General features: G+C 46.5%; 1 protein-coding gene across 3 annotated transcripts in view; it reads right to left on the bottom strand.

The window, feature by feature from the left end:
- Positions 1-25,897, bottom strand: part of PASD1 (PAS domain containing repressor 1) — a 55,955-nt gene extending 30,058 nt beyond the window's left edge. Inside the window, exons 1-2 of one of the 3 annotated variants that reach the window (XM_075513049.1) lie at positions 25,533-25,897; positions 1,371-1,462 (exon numbers count right to left, since the gene is read on the bottom strand). The gene's annotated coding sequence lies outside the window, so the exon portion shown is untranslated. Of the gene's footprint in view, positions 1-1,207; positions 1,252-1,370; positions 1,463-25,532 lie in introns of those variants that run through there. The other 2 variants (XM_075513051.1, XM_075513050.1) reach the window with 2 other exon arrangements.
- Positions 25,898-27,805: the final 1,908 nt, after the last annotated feature.

Here is a 27,805-nt window from a genome sequence, read left to right as displayed (position 1 = left end):
GTCAGCTACTGAGGCTTGAGAAGCGAAACCGTTGCTACACGCCCAAACGTACAGCTACAATAAGCTGTGACTTCAGAGGGACAGAGCTAAGAGCCAGCAGCCCCTCAGCCTGCCTTCGCACTCCCCTCTGCCACGGGATGGGGAGCCCTGCCAAAGCACTCAACTCTGCACAGGAATCAGCATCTCCTCTGCAAATTTGCACAGGAATCAGCATCTCCCCTGCAAATGTGAGAGCTAATTTGACTCTGATGTCTGTACCAGGCAGAACTGTGCCTGGTCCTGTTCTGGGAAATCAAACAGGCTGCTGGTTGATTTCAATCGTTGCAATGCCTGAAAAGCATCTGAGACTTCTTTCCCAGTGGAAGGGCATAGGAGGAAGAAGGAAACTGTGCTAATCCCCCAAAGGATTAGTATTAGGCAACAGCAGGGTACTATCAGGACATCTAAGAGGTGATATGATAGACAGGTTCATCCAAAGCACCCTGCAGCCAATGACTGCTGCTTGTGCTGGTGGACTTCCACCACATCGTCTGAGCTGCATCCTACCACTGGGATTCATAGCCAAGACGTCAAGTTAAAACTTCCTCAGCTGGCACTAACCAGTGAAAAGAAGGGAATGTGAGCGGGGTTCCCTGGGTGCTATACGTCCCTGCACCAGAACAGTCATGTGCTGCTGTCTTTACTTTACCTTAACTGTTCCTGCAGCACAGGTAAGGAGAACAGTTGGCAACAACTCCCAGTGAGGACATGGTACTCTCAAGCCCCGTGAAATGATGGAAAATTCAACACGAGAGTAACTTCTTCAGTGGTGACTTGCTTTCTGTGACTCAGATGGGCTAAGGCCGAGGGACGGGGAGCCAGGCAGATGCGGGCAAGCCAGCTGCCATCACTCCCTGCCGCATCGCCCGGGTCAGCTCTGCTGGGTTGCAACCCCCTCAGACACCTCCAAAGAGGAGATCGCAGCCGTCCCCGGCATCAGCACCAATCTGCCTCCATCTATAGTGAGAACTTTCACTGGCAAAACCCTCCCACCCCACCCAGCACCCAAGGGGCATTTTTCAATGGGTACGTCCAAATGTTTTTCCCTGCTTTGAGACTACTCCAAGCTCACACAACTTGGTGGCTATTAAAGTCACATGAAATAAAACCACCCACAACTGATAGGAAGTCAAAGATGCTGCTCACAGTAAAAGCTACAAAAATTTACCCTCCTTTTCCTGCTCCAGGGCAAGGATCTCCCTCTCTGCAGATGACCTGGGTGGAAGAAACTGTATGATTTCTTTTGTCCCAAAATAGGAATGCACTCCATGGGGAGGGAGTGGTTCTCACTGCCTGTGTCACTGAAACCTACAAGCCAAATTAGAAATTACCTGTTCTATTCCTCAGATTCATCAGTCCAGACTGATGGAGTGGGATTAGCACTTCTTATCACCATGTAAATAGAGATGGAGAAAAATTAGTCCTGGAAGGAAAAGCACATCCAGTTAAAACACAGTTGCAGGCAAGGCTTAGCCTAGAGAGCAGCAATCACTTCAAGCTGAAAAAGTCTACCACCGTAAATTAGACAGATGCTCAAGTATAACTGCTGAAAGCTCCGCAGGGCCTCCAGGAACGGGAGCTGGACCATGTTCTGGGGCTCCTGGCTCTGTGTGCACCACCTGCCGCCACAGCAGCAGCCTGGGAAGGCCAATTTGACCTCTCGTGTCCAAAAAGCCATGTGGCCCAGCAGGGTGGAGGAATGGCCCTATTAGCTTGGGGCCACTGAGGATCAATCAGAGTCCTTCCAAAGTATGACAGTTGACCTGGCACGCGTGCTATGAAAACCAGTTGAGTATGATCCATACTTCATCTATCCAATCTTGCAACAAAAAAACCTCCTTTGAGATGAACACGATCAGCTAAAGTCAGCCCAAGCCACAACCACCTACCTGTGGATGGATTTAAGGCCTCTCATTAAGATTTGCTGCTGACGGGACACACACGTCTCCTTTATGTTTGCGATTTAAATGGTTACTAACGAACACCCTGAACTCCTGGCTATACCCACACCACAGTGCTCACCTCTCTGAAACCATCGCTGTTGAAACTTGTTTGGCTTCAGATGAGTCTCGTTCTCAGCAAGGACACAGATGCAACCACGACTGACAGTAATATCTTCAACAACAGCCAAGTGCTGGGCTTCCAAATTTAACAAGCTTTTAATGCCCTTGAAGTGACCTCCCCGCTTTGAGCCCAGGTTCATGGCTGTTTCTCCTGTTACCATTAGTTCCAACATCAGCTCAAGACACTGCAAAAAGCTCGCTGCCGCTACCAGGGATTACATATTTGTACCCATGGTGGACAAGCAAACAGACCCCCACATTTCTGATCACCTAAAGGACTAGCAACACCTTGTTCGTGTCTCCAACTAGCAAAAACACCTCAAAGGGAAGGAAACACAAGAAGGCGGCTGAAGAACCACTGCAAGAGACACGCGTCAGGCACGCAGGCTGGAAAGGGCAGCTGGGACGGGGTAGGGGCTGACAACGCGGGGCCGCTGCTAAGCACCACGAGCAACACCGATCCTGAGCAGTGATACGGTGAGAGTGCTTTGAGGGGAGGTTTATGTGAGTCGGGTGAGACAACAGGCCAAATTCCTGCTCACTGCAGCTAAACGAAATTATGTCAGTCCATTTGCTCAACAAAATTGGCTCAGATAAAGTGTCATAGGGCGGTTGTAAATGTAATACGGAAGATACCTGCAAGAGGCTTGAACCTCCTGACACAACAGAAGTACAGGAGTAACATATAGAATACCTAATGTGTTTCAGCAGTAAGTGATTCAGTAAAAAACGCAGTTGGGATGAAGTGATCATTTTCACTTTGGAACATGAACTTCCAGGGAAAATCTCACGCAGCTCCTGATATCCCCAGTGAAGCTGCAACTGAAAACACCACCTACGTGGCCAGTTTAAACACAGGGGATCTGCTATGCTGCTGTCCTCACAGTTGTCGTACGCTGGTCAAGTTACAAGCTTTTATCCTAGTTCAAAAAGAGCGTGTGATCTTATTTGTTACCCTATTGAGCTACTGTAGAACTGAGGAGCTTATCTTGGTCACTGCTGCTCATCGGTCAGTGCTGTTTTATCAAAATCATCCAGCTATTTCTCCTCTAGAAGAATGACCCATACAGAAGTTTTGCTAACTCAAAATAATTTCAGACATACGTAGATGCAAAGAAAATTCTTTTTAAAGCAATGGGTTCAATTATAAACAATGCTTGTGAATACGCAAACAGATCTATCACAATTTTTCAGGAAACATTTTTTCTATATGGACTTAAGTATGCAAAAATTCAGCCAAACAAAAGGATTCTTCCCAGGCTTTGAGTGCAAAGCTTTACGCAGAAACCTTCACGCTGCCTTGCCCATAGGTTGTCTAACAGCTGAAAACCCCCGGGAAGCCTGACAGGTTTTCCGCCTTGCACATGTGGTTGCCCTCCCAGCCAGCTTGAATAGCAGTAAGTTGAGGGAAGCTGTTTGGTCACCGAGAGAGACAACGGTCCAGGTAATGCTCGCCGAGCCTAAATGGGGAAACGAAGCCCTGATTCTCCAGTCTCTAGCCACAGCTATCACATCCCACTGCTGGACAGCTGATGTGAGCTGCAAGGGGCAGAGGAATGAGGCTTCCCAGGTCAGTCCCAGGTCAGCCCCAACGAATGTGAGAGATGTCCTCAGCCAACACCAGACTTCGAGGCTCTAACAGAATAAATGGCCATAAAAGAATTCGCCGGCCCACACACACAGAGAAGCTTTTTGCATGATGCAGCAGGATGGTGAGCTACAAAAAGTCTTAGTAGAAGACACCTAAGGACAAAATACTCTTAACCGGATTAAGCACTTCAGGACTACATTTAGCTAAGTGCTTTTTGTCTTGTTATGAGCCAGAGCTAAATATAGTAACCAGAATACTTAAGAATAGTTTCATAAGGGCTGTATACAGTCCTCAGCAAGATAAGGCACTTAGGACTACTGACAGCAGTATGTCTGCATGTTAAGAGTATTTTAAATAGCTCCAGATAGAAACTCTTTGACCTTAACTGTATTAACCAGAGGGATCAAAATTTATTTATTGCCTCCTGAAAATCCTCTCCTGCAGCAGTGGAGAGAAGGATTCCGGAACTCTATGAGCAGGTAAAGAGCGAGGACGCTTGTCGGTGCTGCTAGCATCATTTTTCACCCCCACCTACAATAGGTGAGGATCAGCTTTCTCACAAAGAAATGCACATCCGTCACTGCTTAATGCCCTCTGTAAAGTGAAAAGATTTTTTCTTCCCTTGTACAGGGAGTCTCAAAAAACACTCATAGCATTTTAAGGGCAAGTTATAATTTAGACTTGTGAAATATCACAGTATTTGAAGTTGTTTCCAGGGTTATAGAAAGGGTAATGTAGTATGACAGCCTTAACAAGACAAATGGACTTCTCAGACACCGAGCTAATAGTTAAAGCACTATTCCATGCTATCTGCAATATTCGGGCACATTTTTTATTGAAGAGAGAATGGGAGAGAGAATTTTTAAAAAATTCTTTGTTTTGCAGAACTGTCTGACTTCAGGAGCTATCTAAAACCGCAAACTTTTGACTAAAGAAAATGTTTATTTATTGGCTTGCTGCCAATCATCAAAATATTAACATTACCTTAGGATAACTCTTAATGGAACATCACATTAGTAAGAATTATCCCGAAACCAACAGTTCCTATGAATGCTTCATTATAGCTTTAATTTTAATTATTTGGTTATGTTACAGACGGCAAGGCAAAGATCACTCTATGAGTGTAATGCTGCACATTTCTTTGTGATCAGCAACAAATAAAGCTTTCATCGGTCACCTAAAAAGGGTCCCCGAACCCAGCTAATTTGATTGCTTTTCCCAACTATATCAGCTGGTCTAATTAAAGATATTCTCTATGCATAAAAACTTTGTTGTGCTTGTATTTAAATTTTCATAAAATTTTGCATTTGAGTAATGTACGGCAGTTAGGGAGTCTTCAAATCTATACTGTAGGAAATATTTTAATTATGGAAATGTGCTGTGCTAATAATTTCCACAGATTTTACATGCAACGAATTCAGCAGAGAGCCCTCAATTACAAGATCCAGCACTTTGTGGCACAATGCAGTCATAAATAAGAGAGTTAATGCATTCTCCAGCAATACGATTTATATGTCAATATGCCAATGTTTCATTCTTCTCGAAGCAACAGGAGGGCATGACTGTGGTTGACAGCTAAACAGCTGATTTAATTTTTAAAAGGCAGAATTTAACCTTTTCAGTAAAGTGCTACTGATTCAATTATAAGATGCTAATGTAAATGACATTTGAAAAACCAAACAGTGCCGCTGAATCTTTATGGCAGTTCACAGAAGTGATCTTTATGAGAATCTTTATGATCACAGAATCTTTATGATCACAGACGTGACCACCACCTCCGTTCACGCACCGGAGCCCCGAAGCCCCGCCGCCTGTCCTGTGCCACCTGCCGCTGAGCCACCCGGACCTTCGCCCGTCGCACAGAGGAAAGCCACGGCGGTGGCTCTCCCAGCCCTCCGCTGCTGAAGTCTTTCTCTTATACTGAGCAGACTCGACAACAAACTTACCCACCTTTGGGACAAATGTTTCTGGACAGGCTTTGTCCTAGCGCTACAGCAAGCAGGCAATAGCAGCAGTAGCTGCTCCGCACAGCTGCAGCGTTACCCTCTGCCGCAGTACCCCATACGGCACTGCCTCGCCGCTGCCGCGTCACAGCTCAGCGTGAAAGCACGACGCGGAAACGCAAAGACTTAAAACAGATGTGGCAACGGAGTTGCATCTCTGCATTATTTGACCTGCTTGCTTAATTTTTTTCTACTTGTATTTTACCCTCTCCTTTCCTTGCCGTGCCTTGCCTTCTGCTGTTCTTCACTCTTTCCCGCTCTTCTTTCACTTCTCCCCCTTACTTAACATCCATTGGTTTGCAATTCAGAGAATTGGATCTTTCTTGAATGTGGTTTCCCTCCTTCTTGTTGTTTCTTACGTCATCTGCCTTCACCTTTCCACTGCTTTTTCTTCTCCGTGTTCTTCACTTTCCTTTTCTCAAGAGAGGAAAAACTGTTATAATGATCTCAGTATTGACAATCAGTCAGCCGTTTAACTGCGGGAACTCTTGGCTTGCCCAGCTCTGAGGCACGCACAACTGCCAAATTCTGTTTAGGGCCGCACTGCCTTAGGGATCATGCTGGTGGGGAGCAGACGGGCGTCTTCAACACGGTTGGCTCCCACACCACCTTGGTCCAGGCCCAGGAGCACTGGTCCCGTCCTGCCTGGTAGCTCCTAATTCCAGTTGCAGACCCTTTGCCTCTTTGGAGGAACCGGGATCCCCGTCCGTCCAGCGGCAGAGCTGCGCGGCACCACCCTTTACAGACCCACCACCCTACATCTCCACTGCGGGATGGCGGAGGGGCACGGTCCCGTACAGCACGCTCAGCTGGGGCAGCTAAGACACAGCTCCGCTCTTTGGGGGTGTCAAGGCAGGGCGACATGCCACGACTGTACCTGTATTTTCACACAGCATCTTTGTTTACTGGAACATGGGTAATGGTGGTGAATCGGTGAGGGAACCAAACATTCTGTCCTCTTTTGTTAATCTGTCAGAAGTGGACTTTTTGTGCCACTATTGTAACTGTTGCATCTCAATGCACTCGCTTATCTACAGCATACGCTCCCCTGCTTTATTGAGCTCTAAATTTAGCTTGTTACCTGTGACAGATTTATGACTACATTCATTACAGCAGTAACAGCTTCAGACAGAAGCTAAGAGGTGCCCAAAGAAAATGGATTATACAAAACAATTACACCATAAAAAAGGCTGTATCAGAACACTGTGATTCAGCACAGAAATGAAATGAAAGATACAGGGAGGAACAATGGTGGTGTGTTGGTTTTTTTGTGTTTTTTTTTTTTAACCAGGATATGCTGTTTTCTGACAAAAGAAAGGGGGAAAAGGATTAAAAACTAACAGACACTTGAAAAGAAAAGATCATTACTGGAACATTTTGTTCTCTATGATTTTTGTCAGATCCTGGAGAAAATAGCTGGCCAAGTTTGTTCTGTTCCAGCAAATTACTGAACCTTGCAGGTACAAGATATGACACTGTAGAATATTATTTAAAATGTCTCCAGGGTTTCTATAACAAGAAGGGCATGCATTTAATTAATTCTATCAATTTGTCTAATAGCCCCTTAAAATTCTCAAAACATGGCAAAAGGCAGAACTGCTGATTCGCAACCCTAAGTGGTACAAAACTATACTTGGACTGGCACAAGCAGGGTAGGATAAAAATGCATATATGCATAAATGCAAATAACACTTCTGCAGTCTTGGATGAATACCTGTGTTCACTTGTATCTGTTCGGTTACTAAAGGAAAGGTAAATGTGTGTTGTAGTATGAAATGATGATATCTAACCTATAAACAATTCTTTAACACACCTGACTCAGTCAGACAGAGAGCCAAATAATCCTCAAATAATAACATAGTTTTCCCTCGTGTAGGATGGGAGCAAAGGCAGTTGTCCGTAGTTAATCCTTCAGCAGAAATTGAGATGTGTGTTTTCATGGGACTATTTCCAGGAAAGGCACATAGAGCTAAAGAGAAGGCAGCAATATTGAAATCTAAGAGTCAGAAGTCCTTTGAACAGAATGTGCTCCAAAATTTCCAGCAAAAACGAATGCTCTTGAAGCTCTGCTTCTGCTTATGGCTGATCCTGATGGTGCAAATGCATGTGTGTGTGGGTGGGTGCATAGACACGCACATATAAACACACATTTCACTTCAGAGCAATTTGCAAAAAAATACCGAGAGCAATTTCTACCAAGGAAAGCAGCAGCGACGTTCAGGATGACTCCTCACCGCTCACCTCCTGATGCTGGAAGTTAAGTAACCATTCTTGCTGGGTGCATGCAACGGGAAGGTGAGCAGAGATCCCTCTGTCATGCCTCAGGCCACTTCCTACCGTACTCACTTCTCTGGCAAATCACAAAGGAGGGGGTGTGTGTGGAGGGTTAACCCAATAAATTTCAGCAATTAAAAGAATGGTTCAACAAGCTAAAAAAAAAACCCCAGCACTATTGATTCTGCAGCTTAAGCAATATGGACAACACCTGACCATAAACCCACGGCTGAAATTCTGGCTCATTTCAGGGCTTCATTCAGAATAGTTTCAGCACTATCAGAGCAAACCAGCTAGGAACATTTTTAAAAGAAATCAATACTCTCTGCTAACTCGACAGTGTTGGCTTCTGCACCTACTGCAGAACTGCCTATAAAGAGGGTGCTGGGCACCCTGGCACCTTGTGCTCCATTTTCAGGGATCACCAGCTGGAGCTTCTCCCTGGGAGGTGCTGTGCGTTACTCCCACTAAGAGGACATAGCTTGCATCAACTGTATTTATGGCATTAAGTGAGGTCATCGGGTCCTTTTATGGTTTCAGATTTTGTTTTGGCAACTATGTAGATACTAGGACAAACACGTCAAAGCTGTCTTTCTGAATGTGTTACACTGAAATCCCTCTTGTAATTCCTCTTCCATTTACTACGGGTGAAACTCATCCCAAGCAGACAGCTACCTAAAGTCCATGTGTCATGAAACTACCTACTTTTATGCCTTGTGCTCTCCCTGTGCACAGAATAAATGTAATCATTAGACAACAAAGAAAATCAGCTATCTAATTAAACTAAATACCTTCTCCTCTACAGCAAGAGAACACTCCCAGAAAGTACCAGTTCATTGAAAGAGGCAACAGTAGCGTTCATGTCCTTAGCCGGCGTCTTTTTCTCCTCAAACAATATGTTTTTTGCTTTGTTTCTTCTTTGCCTTTCTCAGTCTTGTATGTAAAATGCATTTCAGATGCTTGAGGACAGTACAGAAGAGGAGATGAGCACTTGCACTTTGTGTTTGCTTGTGCTGGAGGTTGAACTCACAACGCAAAAATAGGCGCAAGGTCTGCTTGCCTTGCACAGTAAAAGCAGGGGCCTTCAAATGGGTCAGGAGTGGGTCCTAGGTGGTTCCAGGACCACAATTCCAAAGTGCTCTGCTCCGGTGAGAAGAAAAACGCTGTGTATGACTTGGCTTCAAAGTCCATCTGCTCACAAGTTGCAGGCCCAGCAGATGGTGGGAGCTATTTGTGGACTGGAGGATTTTCTTTCAAACTCGAACATCTCCTGTCTACGCACAGTAGTCCCTTGGCCATTGCCCTACAAATGTGCCTCAGCTCACTTCAAAGCCCAATAGCAACCACAGTCGATCTTGGAGTCAGGATGCACCTGTGAAAGTGATGGACACTCCTATCACCCGTGAAAGCAAGAAGGGTCTACCAGCTCCCCAGCCCATTTAATGAGAGCGGCCTGATACTATCAGGACTCTTCCACTAAAGGACCAGATGTTAGCATAGTTGATCCACACCTGCCCAGTAGATCTGCCCCTTTCCGGCATGCAGAGAGTGACTGTATGTGACACAAGTCAGAGCCTCCTGGAAGCACACGGCTTGCTAGACCTGCGCTGCCCTGTCCACACTCCGTGCTACGTCCCTGGACCCCCCTCCAAGAACGGGCAACTCAGCTGCTCCTTTGGTGCTGTTGGGCCACATGTGGGAAGGCAGCTGGATGCTGTGCAGTCTGCAGATAGCTGGCTATCCTTGGCTCTGGCATCTCTGCACTTCCTTAGACCTGCTTGGTCCTCTACACGGTCTGGGGAGCCCTTTGGCTGGTGAAGTGGGAGGTCTGGGAAGTCTGGTTCTTGTTCAGTGTCCTTCGATTTCTGCTGAACAATGTCTACTTTCTGATGCTTTGCAAGCAGCTTGCTGCCATCCTTTCTCTCCTCTGAAGCTTCTACATCAGGAAGCCTCAGCGCACTCCATAAACACAGTGGTATCCTAGTTGTACAACTGAGGAAACAGCGGCACACGTTTTACTTCTGTCTCTTTTCACAAGTGTCCCAGTTTTGGGAAGCTGAATTTGAAACAGTAAATGCAGTTACAGCCTAATTTTCAGTAATGCTGAAACCCAGCATAAGCACCTACAAATAATGCACATTTTGGAAAAGCTCGACCTAAATCATTGACCCAAGGTCACGCAGCAGAGTTAAGAAGTGAATCCAGATGTCCTCATGATTAGCTCTGTCTATTGGCATTCAGTCAAGTCTTCCCTCCTAAAGTAAGCTTCCTGAAGCATCAGATGCTAGCCTTAGAACTCCCTTAAACACGCAGCACTGGTAAGAACTGATTTTCAAACGAAGGAGGGGAAAAAAACCCCAGTTCATTATTTTTTCCTCAAGTGATCACTGACTGACCAATGGAAGGGCAGCTCAGAGTCATTTGATCTCAAACTTCTTCCTATAAATAAAAAAAAAGGAAGATTCTTCTCCCTTTTCAGACAACATGAAGAAAAAAATGTTCTGCCTCAGTAATCCTAGACCTGAGTAATTTAATCTGCTCTCTGTTGCAATCTGTTTCCCATGTGTATCACCAGCCTGGAATTTCTGGAACTCAATACATAAGGAAGCTATTCAAAAAAAGGAAATAGTACGACAAAAGGATTAGAGATAGGTCTGAATCAGATTGAAAGCCTCCCTACACCAGAGGAGAATTCAGCTCCTGATCCAGAGTTCAACTTCCTGACTTCAGCCCAAATCTCAAACCCAGAGACTGCCAAAATGATGGAATTCCCCAGAACCAGCCCACCTCTCACTTCTGGTTCAGAGACAGAAGAAATGAGAAAACAGGTTGAGGAGACCTGCGGTGGTACTGCAGCAGAAGTGGAACAGCACTAGCTGTCCGAGCAGTTAAACTGCCCTATAGAACAGAATAGGCGATTTCAGTTGGAGGGGACCTACACTGATCATCTAGTCCCCCTGCCTGACCACTTCAGGGCTGGCCAAGTTAAAGCATCTTACTAAGAGCATTGTCCAAATGCCTCTTAAACACTGACAGGCTTGGGCATTGATCACCTCTCTAGGAAGCCTGTTCCAGTGGTTGACCACCCTCTCGGTAAAGAAATGCTTCCTAATGTCCAGTCTATATCAAAGACCTGTGAGAAAATTATAAAGAGCTTTAGTAGTTAAAATTCAAAGTCTCCCATGCAAGCTTACTTAGAATTTTACCTACTTATCCATTAAATGAATATCAAAGGATTCACTGCAGCTGAGCTAACTGACCTCGTTTTACATCTTTGGCTTCATGCATTCAAGTTCAAGCATAAGAAACTTCTTTAGCCTCTTGGTGTGTTTAATTCTGGAGCATTCCAGGTATAATGTGCACATAAGTCAAAAGGAATTTAAACAAAGCCCTTACATTTCAAAATTTGTCTTATCCTCATTTGTCTCCGAGAATTTCAGCTGCTTTCCTTCAATGATCTGCTCACATCTGCTCTCCAGCTGAGCCGTGTTCGTGCCCCACTGACCTTACCACTGCCATCTCTGTAATCTTGCAGCTGAGAATAACCAGCAACGCACCCAGTCCCTGTAACTGTCAAGAGCCTTTCAAGAAAGAGGAGGTAGAAAAGAATCAGCCTTTATGTAACAGGGAAAAGAAGGATTTAAGGGAAAAACCATTGTTTGACTAAGGCAAGTAATGGGAGCTGCATGCCTGAAGTGCCCTGGCCCAGCTCCCTCGGGCAGTGGGAACCGGAGGCGTCAGCATCTCGCAGGATTATACTCCACAACGGCAGCTGGCAGATATTTTTCCAAGAGAGAGCACAGCAGCATCGTTCACACTCATTTGGTTCTATTTGCTGCTGCTCCTATTCAAACTCGGCTAATCCGATCAAGTTATTTCTTGGCCTGTGCCTTAAAGCTGAGTAAGTAAACACCTTTCATAAGGTCTGAGCCCACTTGTTTCAAGTGTATGATTAAGGGCATTATTTGAGCATTATTGTGAGAAAACTCATCTCATTACTCAGAATTCCCCAAATCACTCACAGTTGTCTTGAAGTGGCACTTTTCCATCCAGTGTTTTACTTCCTGCAATACAAATATATAATATGGTTGCAAAGGGTCCCAAACACCAAATATACGTTTGTGTCTCAGCTGCCCTAAAGAACAGCTCTTTGAGCTGAGAATAGCTCATAATGGCACCAGTTAGACACTATGATGCAAAATATTTTCTGTGGCTACCAGACCTTCTCCACAGACGTCTCTTCTTGTTTACTATGAAGAAGACAGATGATAAATATAGTCACCAAATGCATTTTGGACAAAGTCATGCTCATTTGTAGTATTTGCATTAAGTAACACTAGAAGAGTTATGCACCAGGAAAGATGTTGATCCAAGTGTAATTCCATCGCTCTTACACCAAGGATAGATTTGAACTATTGAAGCTTACAAATTTTTTTCAAGAAGAATTGCTGCCACTTATGTTACTGGTATTGTTAATAATATAACCGGTTTTCTTTCCTTCTTTAAAGCACCCCCCCCCCGCTTCTCTTTCTCTTCTCTGAGGCACTCTTAACTTCACATCCAATATTCTCTTTTGCACTATCTTGCCCACATCACTTCTCAACTAGCTCCTCAAAAGATAGTTATTTGTTTTGAAAGCTTCAGGAATAAAAGAATATTTAAACAATTAACTGCAATCATATTCATCATTCTGCATGGTACCGCTGATATGCACTAGAAATACAATGAGAAAGCAAAACTTTCCTTCAGAAAGAAGAAAAAGAGAAGATAAACATCCACCGATCCCTCTCTCTCTTATTACTTTGTTATCTTTTTTAGACTGCAAATATGTCAGTCACTGGAACACTTTCATACTAGGTCATTATTCTTACACATAATATGCACAAAGACCCGAGGCCTCATTCTGTCGTAGATAAGACATTCACACACATCTTTTTTTTTTCCCTTGCAGTTTATTTGCATGGCTGGCTGCATAATCAGCCACAATAACAAAATATGACTCAGCACGACTGAATGTCCACTTCGCTTTGGGGATTCTCTTGGAGGTTTTTTTTTTTTTTAAACTATTTAAGACTGGAAAAGATGTGTCCCTCCCAGATAATGTTCATGTAAAAAACATTGGAGTAAACACAGAGACTCAGGGGAAAGGGAACGGATCAAACAGCAACATTTCCGCTACCGTGCCCTCAAAGAGGCTCTGGTCTCTTTAGCCGCTCTGCCCAGCGCTGCAAAGCGCGCGGTCCCTTGTCACCCGCTGCAGCACGGACAGGCGGGGATTGCTCACCGATGGCAGAGGGAAGACGCGGGACAGAGAACTGGTCACGTCCCACGGGGATGGGCATCCCTGAAATTAAGGACATACTGGCTTTTCTGGACATCTAAATGCTGTCTATGGATGACAATTGTGCAAGCATGCAGAACATTTTAAAATATGTTTTATTTCCTATCTGCAATGGTTCAGTACTAAGAATCCTCCTAGTATGAGTCCAAATCAAGACTCCCATACAACCAGTAGATTAAATACATGGGTCCACCTCTCTCAAAGGATAACTCTCCTCTACTAAGTAGCTAATGGCAGCAGTGATGGTTGCTGCCATCCTGCCAAGCAATCCTGGCTGTATGGATGTGGCTGACAAGGACGGCAGAGCTGTACCTATACATATCTGTGGTCCCTGGTTTTCAAGTAAGAGACTGGGCCGGCTGAAAAGGCTGCAGTGTGAGATCGCATCTCACCCGGGACAGAGTGAAAAGAGCCTTGAAGAGCTCAGGCCTTCATTTAGCCAGATCCATTGGCACATGCCTCTTTTTTTTAACCATCTGTGTAATTCTTGGGTGAAAACAGTGGGATTTATTTGTGCTTTCCAGAATTAGGATAAACAATTTATTACCTAGGGCTTTCCTGACCAAAGCACCTTAAACAGTATATCCATATACTAATAATGTCCATGCTGTATTTAACACAACAAAATTAGGCTGGCCAAGAAAATGCTCATTAAAACCAGCTGATGGAAGGAATCATACTGTAATGTACACGCATAAAAATCACACGGGTAAAAAGGGAGCTTGTTTCTGTGATAATCTGACTACGTAATACCACCAAGGCCAGCAAGATCCCTGACAAACCCCTACGCAGTAGCATGAAGCCAGCAGCAGAAGTTAAAAATGCCCATGACCTTTAGCTGGCAGTCCCAGTTTCCTCAGAACTTCACACCGTGTTCGAGAGGCAAATATCATCTGTACTCCCAGCCTCCTTATTTCATGCACTGCTTTTGTGCACGTCTCCTAAAAATCACAAGCAAACTATACAATAGCTTAGCCAAAACTCAAGCAGGGAAAACATTCAATTAGGCAGAGAGAAAAGCTGTCTTCCTCCTTCCTTTTCTTCCTCTCATCATCCCTTCTGCAAAAGATCAGTAGTAAAATTCCTATCCTCTGAAATTAGTATTACACCCATCCTGATTTAACATTAAAGTTTCTTCCAATTTAATTGAGTTTTGTTTTCAACAAGTGAGAAAAAGAAGAAGAAGAAGAAATTAAACCCGTGTCCTTAATTATTGTTTATGTATAGCCAATGCTTCAAAGAGCCAGCAGAATTATCATGTAGCAATCGCAGGACAGGGGCACAGAGCACCTAGTCCTGGCTCAACTCCCAGCCAAGGACTATGCTCACCACCAAAGCCTGGCATCAGATGGGCAGGTGCAAAACTGAGGCAGAGGATGGACGTTTTGATGCTCAGGCTGACATCTTCCTACTGAAGCCAGAAGTAATTCCTGTGCCATGATCATGTCCCAGTGGCAAAATCTGCAGCTTTGTGCTCGTCCCGTGGACAAATGCTGCGCACTGTAAACCAGGAGGAAGGTGGCCGTGTTTATTAGGGTTATGCACGTGTGGCTCTCTTCAAAGTGAGCCCCTGGTTATGATCAGTGCTGTCACAAAAAGTAATTCGAAGTACCTAAGCTGCTTTCTTCTACATTAAAGTTTAAATGAATAAGAAATCAAGTACAGTACCACAAAATGCTTCTCTTCAGCCTCAGAAGCTTGTTTACCATTGCCGTAGTAGCTGAATTGCTGAATGAAATATTTACAACTATTCATGCAATCAAACTCATTTTCCTTAGGAAATAACTGATTAGGTATCTCACATCTGTTCCTGACAATGATTTAGGCCTGTGCTGATCCATATCGAGACCTGACATGAATGTTAATGTTTTAGAAACAGTCATCCTTAATAGGGGGGTGACGACAGGCTATCTGGGTCTGGTGGCAATTGACTGCAATTGGGAAGTTCTGTATCTACAGGTGAAGGATGACACAACCAGCCCACAATCTTCTCTAACCTTATGACCTATGGCTTAGGAAGCCTGGCAGGGGATAGAAGTTAGAGCAGAGCTTGACGCGGAATTATCTTGAGAGTTATCTTCCTATCCCTGTCAAAACTTTTTAATATCTCACAGACGTTTGCTTCCTCCATGCAGAGCAGCAATCCTGCTCTGCCAGACTCCAGCATTGCATGTCATCCTTCCAGCAACGTTTCCCCATCAGGGCGCTTTGATTGAGGCCGCTGCAAGTGTTGCAAGGCTGGGAGGAAAATCAGCTGCTAGTAAAGCTGATTGAGATGATTCCCTAATAAAACATGATGTTCATGTCAGGAAAGACACAAAAATAAATTCCACCTTTTTTCTCAAAAAACAGCTGTTTTATGTGTAAGTGGTCAATGCCGATGCACTGTTAGAAACAGAGAGAGAAATGTCATGTTTAGTTAATCTGATTTAATTCATCCAGCAATCCTCTTTTCCACAGGAAACTTATCACAAGAAGTTACAAAAAAGCAGGAGAAAAGTATTATTGCAATGGCTGCAAACTCCATGCTCTTCATTAGTGCACAGAGCAAGGGAGAAATCTTCATCCCTCTCAGGTCAACGGCAAAGCTCTTCAACGTTGTGTCAAAGATGCCAATGACAAAGGAGATGATCTGTATTACTGCTCCTTCTGGTAAGGTGCATCCGCCGAGATAACAGTGCTTCCTAAGTTCTGACAAGAGCAACTAGGTCAGAAGAAAACTTTTGACAACACCGATAATCACTACAAATTTTACTTCAAGGTCAAGGAACCAAATAAAAACGACTGAAGAAGACGAACATTTGCCTGCAAAGGAATTTGTAGGGCTGTAAATCAAATATAAACGAAGTCTATATAAGTGTCTGAACAGTAATCTCTGGAACAGTCAGGAATGCCTCATAAAAGTAGATTTCAAACACAATCCAAAGAAGATTAAACTGACAATTCATCTCTCTTAGGACTTCTACACATCATAAATAGGCATTATGCCTTCTATGTAAAGCAGCTCATTATCTGATTTATTCACTGATATCTCTTCTTATTCAAACAATTCAAACCGGACTATATTAGAAAATCCCAGAATAGTTTCCTCGGCACTGCAGCTTTTGAAATAAGATGATGATTTATATTTATAAAATTGTACTTACCATGCAATCAAATTCATGTTAATATAATACACTATCTCTAAGGACAATTTTAAAGAAAGATGCTATTCCAGCTGGATCACTTATTAATATTCATATGCTTTCCTTCAAAACAAATCAAAACACAGAAGTTGTTCTTTGCGTTAGTCTTTTTTCCATCTCTCAAGTGAAAACAGAGATTCTGCTCTAGTCATAACAGCCTACTACCAACAAACTAATCAGTCTAACACTCTAGATCTTGATAGCTCTGCTGGCTGCCTTTTTAACTATGAATATACCCAAGACAAGGAATTCAGCTCCAGATTCGAAACATGCGCCCTGGATAAGACAAAGTTCTGATTCAGCCCCTCATTTCTTGTTTCCAAATGGTTTAGTGGCAATTTTAGTCCCTTGCATTTATTCTTCTCCCATTTTAGGCAACGGATCTTTGCCCTTTGCGGACAGTATACCAGGACTGTTACAGAATCATATACACTCTCCTACTCTAACAACCTTCTTCTGGGACCCTTTCCTTCCAAACTCTGAATTATTTCCAGAAAGTAGAAAAACGAAGTTGTAGACAATTTTCCCACGTAACAAAGTTTTCAGCAAAGGTTCCCGAGTTGTGCAAACTTCCCCAAATAACAGACTTCTACTCCGGGCCTGGTGAGACATAGATACCAGGAGGTCTTGCAGTCGAAGAGCCAAGTCCCAAGAGATGTGGAGATGCCCCAGATAAGAAAGCGATTTAGCTTCACAGAAGTCCATGCTCCAGCAGAATGAGCAATGAGCATCGCCTGTCCCAGGACTGGCACCCAAGGGCCGTTGTATACTCCCTCTGCAATTACACAGCTCCACATCACCGCTGCCATGTGGGAGGCTAACCCCAGAGCTTATGATGGAAAGAAAATAAAGTAACTCACTTTTTCTGTATTGACACATTGTCTCCACCAATGACAGGGCTCAGCCCCCTGCAATAAGCAGGATTAAACAGAAAAGGTAGGTGGTGTGATTAGCACAAAGAGTTTGTTTTATTAATACTTCCTACTGTGCCCTTTCCATTAAAAGCCTGCCCCAAAATGAAGCCATTCCAACTATTCTATTTGAGAGGAAAAGCAAACCGTTGATATCCGTCTTTAATATATACATCAGTAGCGGAGTCAACCAAAGTCCTGCCTTTTTGCTGCACATGACTCAACACACACACAATACATCACTTAATAAAATTTGATTTGAAACAGTTTGATCAGAGTGAATATTTTTAATTTACTGTAAATCGTGCCAGTGTACATTGCACTCGGAGACAGGACAAACAGGTTTATGGCCAAACTTCCTCAGCAAGGGGTGTAACCCTCCCCAGCTATTACAGCCTCTCTAATTGCTGTGTTTGCTGTGACAAGCCAACAGTGGACCAAACACACAGCATCCTCCTCTATACATAAAAACGTATTTGCAGTTTGTTAAATGCAAATAAAGCAGAGCTTTAAGCAGCCTAAAGCCAAGGGCTGACTCCCAGGGACATTCATTTTTCTCTTCATCTGCTACTCTGGGAGAGGTCCTCACTGCACAGAAGCTGATGGAAGTTCAACCTTTGTCTGCATCGGGGCCAGGGGTTCATCTCATCCCCTTCAAATGAAGCCTCTGCATTTGCTTGAAAATCTTCCTATAAAGCTGCCATGTCTATGCAAAATAATTCATGGCAATGGGAGCTATTATCAGCTCATCTATTGTTCATTCATTTCTCCAAAAAATGGTTTACTTAGTATGTTGCTTATGGTCAAAACTTTGTTGTCCTGAAGCAATGAGCCACGTTGTGCTGTGAGCTAAAACAAGATTAAAGTAGGCTGAGCCCAGAAGAGAACAAACAAACCTTATTAATTTCTTTTAAGCATGTGTGTATGCGTGTGTTTGTGGGCTGAACAGATGAAGCAAGAGAGGAGATTAGCATTTTTATGGATATGATTCCTGCCATTGCTACATACTTGAAAATCTTGCCTAAGCTTGGGCAGTTTGTAAACAAGAATAAACACACCTACAAATATCTTTGCGTTTATCTATTAGTCAATCAATTAATCCATCCGCCTATAGCTGTCATTCAACAAAGCACCTCACGTTGACTTATAGATCACCTATGGTGGGGGGGAACACTAGTTGTGGGGAGACAGAGGTCCAGCGTAAGCGTCCGCCGAGCTGTGACGCTGCCACCGGGAACGGAGGGGCTTGCCTAAACCCCTGCCCAGGGCCAGGGCGCAGAGAGCAGCGCAGGTGGCACCTGCAGGTGCCACACAGCCACCGGCCAAGCCCAGGGTACTCACTGTAAAGCTCCACGCATTTCTACTTCATGCAACAGGTCCCTGAGAAGCAGCCCTGGAGGACTGAGGTCCCAGAAGCCGATGGAGGGTGACATGCAAGGGTGGCATAGTCCTCCACGCCGTGTGAGCAGCGGTGCAGGGAGGAACAAGCCCTTTGGTCTCCCTGTCTGCTCGGGACCCAGCGGGAGGGTGGCATAGCTGTCCCCAGTCCATCTGCTCCGCAAAAGGCAGGTAGCACCAGTGTTGAAGGCAGTCGTTAGCCAGTGTCACCCCTTCAATCATACCCAGAACATGTACATTACGAGCAAACCAGCCTATGCTCATCTTCCACCACCATCAGCAGGAGGCCATTTCCAACTGCTCAGGTGCGTGCTTGTGTGTGTCCGTGTGCCTATCAGTCCTCCAAAGGTAGAGCTCCAAGGTCGTGTTCTGCCTCCCTCCCTTCCTCCCAAGGAAAGATATATTTTACAGTGTTCTCTGTGACAATGTTTAGCGAGCCTCTTGGTTACCATAGTGCGGAGCACTAAAGAAGTGTCGACAAATTAATCAATTATACAATTGTCTTTGCTTAAGAATACAAGTCACAGTCAGATGATTCAACGCATTTCAACAGCTCCGTGGAGTTTGGTTAACACACTTCCTCTTCTACCATCTCAACATTACCCTCATCTACACTGTCATTTTTCCATATTTCAATTTCTCTTTACAGGCAGCTTATCAGGTATGAGATCTCTGCTTCAGGCTAAGTCAAGCTGTTTTCCTTCTTGCTTGCTTGCTTGCTTTCTGTCTTTTTTTTTTTTCTTTCCTTTTCTCTTTATTATAATAAGATGCACATTATACATTCAACTTTCCTATAACAAAACTGTGTTTTTAAAATTATTAATCCATCACTAATGGTCAGCAATCACTTTTTTCTTCTAGAGCTTATCCTGCACAATTGACAGAATTTTGCTCTGATCAGCACCAGAGCAGAGCTGATTTTAAGTCCAGCTTTGCAACTTATTTTAGGAACTTCAGGTAGAAAGGGAACTGTGGGGACACCAACCCCAGCACTCCAGTCTCAGAAATCAATGCTATTAATGGCTACTTCACAACATCTCTTCAACTTGACGAGAGGCACCAGGAGCCCCAGAACATGTCCTCACATCCTACAACAAACTTATGATACACATCAGAAGCACAAAAGATTAAACTGTGTTGTGACACAGAAAAGGGCAGGTGAAGATCACTGCCAGTACTGCGTGTCCTTGTATCCACACAAAGTTCTTTAAACAACTCTAGCAACAGATCCCAGAAATTATACCATGAAGTACAATATGGTTACTGGCAACACAACCTGAAGGAAAAATGCCTCTCTGGCCCAAAATCTGACTAACAGGTTAAACCAGGGAGCATGCCAGAAAAAACTGCAGGCAATTGTGCCCATCTAATGCTACAAGGAGTCTCTGCACTGCACACTTTCAACATCTAGTGCTTGAGAGGAAGGAAAATATGGGGGGAAAAAAAAAGATTCAAATCTGCAGCAACGGGGAAAATTCATTCTTGCCTTGGCTCCCAAGAAAACAGCAGAAGCCTTGATGCATGGGGTTAATAGTGCAGACAAAACCAGGTCCACTCTCCTTTCAACCTGACATTAAAAATATGACTATACTGGAGACCAAAGGACTAACTCTGCAAACTTAATTTCCTATCTCCAGGAACTCTCTAATTTAATTGTATAATCTCTTCCATAAGATTATCAAGATCTATCTCAAAACTACCCTAATTGAAAGACTATTACACAACTTCAATCCTTAGGTAGCTAGAAGCTTTCTTCTAATTTCCCATCCAAATGTATTCATGACCAACTTAGACAATTTGATCTTGTGCAGATGCTATCTTTTGACTTACTTAGTTTTTCTGCCTTCTTGCTATTTAGTCCCAACCGTGTGTAAAAAGACCTACTGTAACCTGTCTGTCCCTTCATTTGTTCAACTGGCCAGAGCTAAACAAATTATGTTCTTTAACCTCACTTCATACAATAGATGGTCCGTTTGTGTAACCACATCTCTAGCCCTCCTACTGTTGTAATTTAACATTTCCTTGACCGGGGTGTCCAGAGCTATGCAAAATCCCCATGGGCTACTCCATGAGCAATGGAAAGCTCTTGTACCAACGCTCTGTGTGATGATTTGTACAATGATAATATCACACTTCCCTGAATCTCTCACATTATTTTCCTTTGATATCCAAGGATGTCATTGGTTTCCTTCACAGCTGTATCTCACTGCTTGCTCGCAGGTATCTCCTGACCAGCCATGCGTGCACATCTCACCCTTCTGTCATGGACGGCTGACAAGCTCCTGTTTCACACTGGAAATTCTTGTTACTGGTCTCCACGCTTAAAACTTTGCATGACTTTGCACTCCGCACTATTAAATGTCATTTTATTGCTATCACTCTGATCAACAAAGTCATCTAAATTCCTTTCATATGATAATCTGATCCTCCTCCGTATTGACAATACCTCCCAACTTTGTGTCACCCCGCACAGCTCCTGGGCACACACCCAAAGCCTACCCACAGGTGAGAGTGGCTCCATTCAACAGGCGCAAGCCTGGTCCCAGGGGAGCAACAGCACTAATCTCTCTCCATCCTGATGACTTTCTTTGAATACCTCTCTCCATTCAGACAACTTTATTTGCATGCAACTGTTGTATCTTTTCCTTAGCCAGCTCCTTTTCCACCTTTCAACTCTTGTATTGAACCACCATCTTCATTTTAAGCAATAATGTCCTGTGGGGCATGGTATCAAATGCTTGGCTTTAGATAAATTACATTCCTGCCTTACCCCACCTAAATAATCTGTTATACAAAAAAGATGTTAGATTAGTCTAGCACAATCCATCTTTGATAAAATCTTGTTGTAACTTAGCCTGCTTCCTCATTATTTCCATGTCTAATTATTCTTTCCTACAAAATACGTCATGAGACACTGTGTACTACTGCATTCAAATCAGCAGGCCTATAGTTCCCTGCATCACTTTTTTATTTTTGGACTGTATAGGGACTCCACGTACAGGCCACAAATGCTTCCCCTCTTCTGCAGCTGAAGAACCACGGGAGACCCTTGCTGCGAGCCGTGCAAGCCTTGTGCCGCTGCCTTCAGTATTCCAGGACTGGGATTATTGGTACTTCTTCATTTGTCTCACTAAGATATTTAAGTTTTGCTTGTTTTCTTTTTTTTTTTTTAACTTTGCTATGAATAGCTTTAGTCTCCTGCAGATTTGTTAGTAATTACACTCTGTTCCAGATTCTACTGAAGGTTCTGCTTTCATGAGAAAGTTGTGTCATTATTTAGAGACATCAGTTCTCCTTTCAGTTTAGGCACAGCTAATTTCAGTTCTGTGTACATTGACTAAGTGCAGGTTTTGGTTGAACCTAAATAAGTTCATTCGAACCAAAATAAGAATGTCCTTACGTGAGGTCACATCAGGTTAATCAAATCACTTTAAAAACAGACTTAAACTAAATTGGTGTAATCTCCCCATGTAGACAAGACCAAAGCCAATAATGGAATATGAAGCAGGTCAAAGTCTCTCATTAATTGTACACACCTCTGCGGTTTGACTGAATCTGGTGCTTCCGAGGCTGAGCAGATGTGCAGCCAGCAAGCCAGCTGTGTACAGAGCGCTGGTCGAGGCCTCGCCACCACCTCAACCTCACGTAAAACCGGGGCTCAAGCGGGACTGGAGTAATAATAAAGAGGCTTTTGCAGGGCTTCCGCACAGGGGCACTGTTCGTTCAGCATACAGGCCACGGGGCAAGAAGTCTCTCTGTGCTACACAGTCCCGCGTGCACCAAAAGTAGCAGGCAAATAAGGAAAAAAGAGAAATGGCCTCAGCCTGGGCAGCAGAATGGGACAGGCACGGCAGAGCCGCAGCCAGGTGAGCCCCGCCGGCTGTGGCTGCGCCGACGGGCACAGAGTCGGTATTGCAGCGGGATGACGTGGGGCACATCGAGCAGAGCGTGGCCTTAGGTGAACAAAGATTCACGTGAAAGAAGGGTGTCATCCAGGTTGTAACAAATAAATACAGTTTTTGTACCTGCCTGACTTATCTAATAGAGAGTTGGAACTCAAGTGATACAGAGGTGTATCATTTTAATAATACCAGCAAAGACCGGTCCATACTATTTTGATTTTTATAGGTTTTACTATTTTGGTTAAAGCCATATTATTCCACTAGAATCCATAACTGTTCCAGTACAAGCCTGGATTCAGTTGTTCTGGTACAGGCACATAGCTTATTCCCCCAGTCTTGAAGGAATGAGCTATGTTGGCATCAAAACCTTTGTATCATTACACGTGAACCTTGGGAGGTTGCGTAATTTAAGGCAAAACAATGCAGCTTGTGTGCATAGACAAGCCCTAGCTCCAAACTGTAAAGACATCCTACCAATTTTTTGATACTACTAATGAGCAGAAGTTGGACTCGACATCAGTATCTCTGAAATGTAATGCTGCTTCCAACACCATGAGACTTTAATTATGAACTACTCATTTGCTAATTTTAATCTTTAACCCTGAGCTATTTTTGAGTACTTGATGTGTGTCTTAAACCAGCAAAATAATTTAATACAGACATAGTCTGACTGGCTAAAAAACAGGAACCATCAGATACCTTACTGCCACATTTCACTGAAGTTTGTAGTTTATCAAAAAATTTTCAAACCAATTTTACTTTTTCCTCTAAATCAAATAACTCTAATCCACAGCTCTGAATGAACAGAATAATGAGCAGTAAGCAACCACTCCTAAAGCCATTTGCATTTTTCCGATTACATCTTCCAGAAAAATTGTAAAGATTCTGTAGTAAACACGTTTAGCCCAAGAGATATGAATGCCTCCTTTCCACACAAGCTTCCTGAGCATCCTCTCCTCATTAGTGCTTGCTGCATTTGTCACAACTTCGTCAGTGACAGAGCCCCGAGTGCTGTCCTTTCGGCACATCAGCGCACAGGGCGCTCTGTTCCTCCACGGTGCATCACTGACACACTGGTTTACTCTGATTAGCACATTACAGGAAAATGATCTTTTTAAAAATACAGTTTCTAGAAGACCAAAACTCCAAATGTATTTTTCTGACTGGATAACTATGGTGAGGCATTGCAGCCTAGGAAGTTTATAAAAATTGCACCAATTTCCAAGCAAACCAGCACATGTTGTAGTATGTTCAGTACCAGGGGTTCACACTGCATACTCCTGAAATTATCTGCTGCTTCAAACAATGTTCGTAGGACCTATGAGGACTGTAAAGCCTACGTATCAAAACCATGAAGAGCTAGCTGTCTCTTTAAGGCAAGTTCCCATTTCCAGAGCCAGGGATTAGCAAGCAGCAATCCAGCAAAATAAGGACAGGGGAGCACCGTCATTCTGCCTAAAAATGAAGCGACTCCTGACATTTTCCCATCTATACACCAGCACGTCTCGTCCCATTAGTTAAATCAGCACCGCCGCTTTCACTGCACATGACAAAATAAACTCAGGCTAATAAATAACCCTGCCCTCCCAGGTTATACTGCACCCTCGCAGGCGGGTAAAGCACGGGACTTTTCAACAGCTTTGATTTCAGGTACATTATCTCCAGGGCTACTCCCCTGCTGAAGAGGACAACTTCATTCAGGGATCAGTGCTAGCTGGCACTTAGGCGCCAGTTCTGCCCCCGGAAAGGGACTGCCGTGCTGGACTTCTCCAAAATCCACTTAGGAGGGACCTGCTCCGCGGATGGCTCAGGAGCCTCCTGCCTTTGGGGACTGTGGCATTTGACACAGGACAAGCGCTCTCTAAAGTGCATATGACACCTCATTTATGAATCACGCCGGGCTCAGCTTGGAAGCGTGTTTCCAGTGCAAGCTACCCGGCGCAATCGGTCTGCGATTTCTGCCATTAAGGACCAAGGCTCGGAGTTACCATTCGCAAACCCACGGCTGAAAGTCCACCTATGAGGGACTTCCAAAGCCTTCATAATTCCCCGCTTCTAATGTAAACAGTCTGTAAAATCAAATGACACAATAACCCTGCTGCGAGGAGTAACTTTTCAACCTGGATTTTAGATGCTATATTTAGGCGCAAGACCCCGTTCGGAGGTTTTCCCCCACCGGGCTTTCAGACAAACGCATTCCCACAACGACAGAACTTCGAGACAGAACGAGAAAACTGCCATCAGGCCCATTTCAGCCTCCAGGAAATCGGTTTCCTCCCACCCAGACACCCGGCAGCTCTCAGCTGCGCCCGGTCCCCGTGGCTATTCCCGAGCCGCTCCGCAGCCCGGGGTCCGCGGGCACCGGCGGGGCCGGGGGGAAGGCGGTGCCCGCCCGTCGGGATTCCGCCGGCTCCGGCATCCCCGCCCGGGAGCTGCGGCCGCAGCGCCCGGGACCCCTCCCGGCCTCGCCGCCACCACGGGACCCCCCGAGCAGCCCGCGCTGCGCTCCCGCGCCCGTCCTGCCGACACGCGGATTTTTTGGGGGGCAGAAATGAGACGGCTGGCGGTGCGGCTGGCGATGTTCCTCTCCAAAACGCGACCGGGACCGTCCTGGCAGCGTCAGGCGAGGGCAGGGCGCAGCGGCGGGAGCCGCGCACCCGGCCGTGCAGCGGGGGCTCTTCCCGGGGCACAGCGCAGCCCGGCCCGCCGCTCGCCGCCGGCTGCCGGCGAGGGGACCCCCTCCCGCACCCCCACGCCCCGCCAGCGTCCGCGGCACCCGTGGCCCCGCCGCAGGGGCGGGGGGTGGTGGCGGTGGTGGTACGTACCGCCTAGGAGGATGCGCGTCCCGGAGCCGCTCTCAGTGCCATGCCCGGCCCCGGCGCCGTGCCCCGCCGGCGCCAGGGGTTACCGCCCGCCCCGGGGTCCCGGTGCCCGGCGGAGACATGGCATGGGCGCGGGCCGGGCAAGGGGCAGGGCCGGCGCGGCGGCGGGCCGGGCGCAAGGTGGGTGCGGGCTGCCGGCGAGCTGCGGCGGGACTTGTGAAACTCGCCTGTCGCGGCGGCCGGTTGTGTAACGCGGCGGCGGGCTCAGCCCGTCCTCCCGGCACTGCACAGGCGCGCTCCTCCTCCCCTCCCCGCTGCCACCGGCAGCCGCCGGCCGGCGGCACCCCGCCGCGCGCGCCGAGCGCGGGCCCGCCCGCCCGCCCGCCTCGCGCCCCTCCCGCGCGGCGCGCGCCCCGGCGGAGCGGGGGAGCGCGCGGACAGACGGCGGGCGGAGGGCGGGCACAGCGCGCGCGGGCGGCGCGGGGCCGGGGCCGGGGCCGGGCAGGGCCGGCGGGGCGGGAGCGGCCGGCGGGGAGCAGGTCACCGCCGTCGCCCCGCGCGGCACCGGCACCGGCAGCGGCACCGGCAGCGGCAGCGGCACCGGCAGCGGCAGCGGCACCGGCAGCGGCAGCGGCAGCGAAGCCGCGGGGCGCGGGGCTGGACTCGGCCGCGGAGCCCGGCCGGCACCGGCCGTTCCTCCCCTCCGCGCTCTTCGCCGGGCGCTCTGCGGAGGGCGGCGGGGCACGGCCCGGAATGCCCAGCCGGCGCGGGCGGCAGCGGCCCCGGCGCGCCCGCCGCCCCTGGCCCGGGCTGCCCCTGCCGGGTCCCGCAACCCCGCCGCTTTCCCCGCGAGGCGCTCGGCACCGATTCCGTGCGCGACGGGAGCTGCGCTTTGACGGCATTAGTCATCCCGTACCATGAGTCACCGATTTAACATTTGCTGCTTCCTTCTTCATGCGACTCTTTTTCCCTTCCCTTTCTCTACCGTAATTATTTTCCCTCCTCTCCCGGGACAGCGGGTTGCTCCGGGTTCCCCCCTTCCCGCGACGACGCTCCGGGCGAGGAGCCGGAGCGGGCGGCAGGAGGCAGCGGGTCCCTCCGGCCCGGCCGCGGTAGCTCCGGAGAGCCGGAGGTGGGGCCGCTTCTCACTTGTTCCATTAGGTAATGCTGGTTGCCGGGGCTTTGATTTACCCTTCTCTTGTTTCTGGCAGCAGTAGATACCAGAAGCTGTGGCATCAACACTGGGCTACAGCCTCCTCCTTTCCCTTCGCACGGTACCGCCGGGGGGCTGCGGCGGGAAACGCGTGTTTTATGCCACAGCTGGGGTGACCTGGGGGAACGCGGGGCTGGGGACACCGCTTGGGTCCCTGACCCAGGCCCCAGGGTGCTGCAAGCAGCTGCATCACGTAATCCCCTTCTAAAACTGAGCGCACTCCCTCTTGCTAACAAGTTAGGTTTTTGGGGGGGTGGTGGTTTTTTTCTTCCCCCTTCAACTCCTCTCGGAAAGCTGCTCCTCAACCTGTGCAATGCTGGGAGATCTGCTCCTTCTGGAAGCACATTCCTGCCCAGCAGCCCTTTCCCACAGCTGGCGTACCTGACCCCTGGCTTCTTTTGCTCAGCCAAAATTCCTGTTCCTCTCCCAGCCCTCACGCTCCCAGAGGAAGGGGGCAGGTGGGCAGCCTGCCTGCGTGGCCCTGTCCCCCGCACATGCCAGTGCCTCAAAGCACAGCACAGGGGACAAAAAGCAGAACCAAAAAGGGGACAGCGGACAAAAGGCTGTGCTATGAGGCTTTTAATATAAACCTGATGCCACCGAGGGAAGGGAAGTGACATTGTTACAGCAATAATCCTGAGGAACATCGGCTATTATGAAGACAAGAGAAAGGGCACCCCTGCACACAGTTAATATTTCTTATTTTCTTTCTTATCAGAGACAAAGCAAATAGCGTGGTTGGGCTGACTGCCACCAGTGGCCAATCTCATTTTCCCACTGAGAGCGGGTTTTTGAGGCGCACAGCCTCGTCAGGTGAAACACAGCGACCCTTCCCTCGTTCATGTGGGAAAAGTCCTTCTTGCCCTCTCTCGGGCAAGGTACAAATAGGTATCGAATGTGGCATTTCTCTCCTTTTTTAATTGAGTTAAAGGTGTCTCTGCAGCCTGCAGTGCAGCCCTGTCACCCGAGTGACGGTCACTGAGAGGATGCCATCGCCCACACATGTGGGCATGCAGCTACACATTTGGGGAATTAGATCAGGAATAAAGAGAATACTGCACTC

Source organism: Mycteria americana, chromosome 10 (assembly GCF_035582795.1).
Source record: "Mycteria americana isolate JAX WOST 10 ecotype Jacksonville Zoo and Gardens chromosome 10, USCA_MyAme_1.0, whole genome shotgun sequence".
NCBI lineage: Eukaryota > Metazoa > Chordata > Aves > Ciconiiformes > Ciconiidae > Mycteria > Mycteria americana.
The sequence above is the reverse complement of the archived record's forward strand: the minus strand, read 5'-3'. Positions and strand labels throughout refer to the sequence as shown.